The sequence below is a fragment of the Gallinula chloropus genome (assembly GCF_964237585.1).
Source record: "Gallinula chloropus genome assembly, chromosome: 3".
In the NCBI taxonomy this organism is placed as follows: Eukaryota; Metazoa; Chordata; class Aves; order Gruiformes; family Rallidae; genus Gallinula; species Gallinula chloropus.
Window position 1 is genome coordinate 118,525,657 of NC_140087.1, and position 1,891 is coordinate 118,527,547.

The window sequence follows — 1,891 nt, forward strand, 5'->3', positions numbered from 1 at the left end:
GAGAGAGTGAGAGAGAGGAAAGAGGAAAAAAATAAAAAAGAGAGAGAGAGAAAGGAAAAGAAAAAAATTAAATAAATAAAAGGAGAAAAGAGAGAGATAACCTTTTAAAACAAAACCGTCTTAATTTTAGCTTTAAAAATACCGGATTGGGCTTTGGAAGAATTCTATTAGGTAGGACAAAATAATAACGATGATAATAAAAAATTAATAATAATAAAAGAAAGACAATAATTTAAGATCAGAGGAGCACAATGGCGCAAGACCAGTGGTTCAGAGTCTCTTGCCAGGAACATGTGAAGACAACCACCAGGATTTTTTTCCCACTTCTGTTCTTTCACATTTTTTAAATAATGATTGGGGGGGCGGGGTGGGGGGAGGGGAATATAATAATAATTAAGAATAATAATAATAAAAGAAAGAAATGAATAACTTATTGGAAGAAATCGGAGAAACATTTTTGGTGTCAGTGCTTTGATTTCTTGAGCTGCACGGTCTGTCTTGCTATTATTTTTATTTTTTTTCTTTTACTTTTTATGAATGATGTCCTGTCTCCACCTTAGCTAAATCGATCTTCCAGAGCGTTCCTTTCTGAGCAGCCCCATCACCTCATTCCCCTACACCGCCACCACCCCAGCCCCACCTCTTCCCATCTCATCTCACCACCCTGGTTCTGTCTAGACTAGGAAAGGAGGGGTGAGCACAACAGACCTCTCACCAATTCATCGACGCCAGCCACTTCGAGCCGCGTTCGTGGCAGGTGTCATTAGATGGGAAATTTCAAGCTGTCGTAGCTCAGCTGAATTAACTAACTCTAATTTTTTAAGAACTACTTTTTTTGTGTGTGTTTCCTGGTCTAGACAGACTCTCTGTTTAGATTACCAGCGTTTACAGGTGTGTATGTGGGCGTGTATGCCTATGTGTGTACATACATGTATGTGCACACATAACCTGATAGGGGCGTGTGTGTGTGTGTATCCTATGTATGTTTGTATATATATATGTATATATATGTGAATATATACATATATATTTAATATGTGTGGATAGATAGCCGCACATATTCATGCATGCAAACATACCTTTGTAATTTAGTACTTGCCTTTGATGGTAAAATGCCTTGTCTATAATGGGGTGCAAAATTTGGAAGTAAGGTCTGGTAAAACGTCAGCGCTATCCGATTCCTTAATTTTTCTGAGATCTCCTCTTTTTCTCTAGGGAAGTTTTATATTCCTAACTATGCCAACGTTTCAGTCCTTAATTTCCTTGAGTAGTGTGTGTGTGTGAGAGCTATCTCCCCCCCATTTTTAAAGAACTGTTAACAGCAACAACAACAACAAAAATGAGTGATATGAGTATGTAACTCTTTCTCAGGAGTATGCACTATTTTATTTTCTTCTGTTTCCTAAAGCTTTGCCCGCTTGGCTTATGAGCTTCTTCAAAGAGGACTAGAGATCCCTACACAATATATCAGGTACAGAGAAAAAAAATCCACAATTCTGATATTCTGATACTTATTTTTTTATTATTTTTTGCTTTTTTTTTATTTTTTTGCTTTTTCAAATCAAAGCCGGTTGTTTCCGAATTCTGTAGGTGCACTTCTTTAAAGAAGCTCAAAGGGAATAATTTGAATGAGAAAAAAAAATAATATAGGCTGAAATCGAGGTGTAATATTGCAAAGAAAATAAGAGCTGTGTTTGAATGTCACCGCGCTTGCTTGGCACTAGGGTTTTGTACCCAGGGAGGAAAGGGTTGCCATGTGAGCTGGCTCCTCGTGATGGGAGTGGGGAGGGCTTGCCAGGGAATATCCTGATTTCTGAGCTCAGTCTGAGGAAATCTGTTTCTCTTAGAAAGCTTTAAAAGAAAAAGTCTTGTGACTCTTGCTTTAGAACAA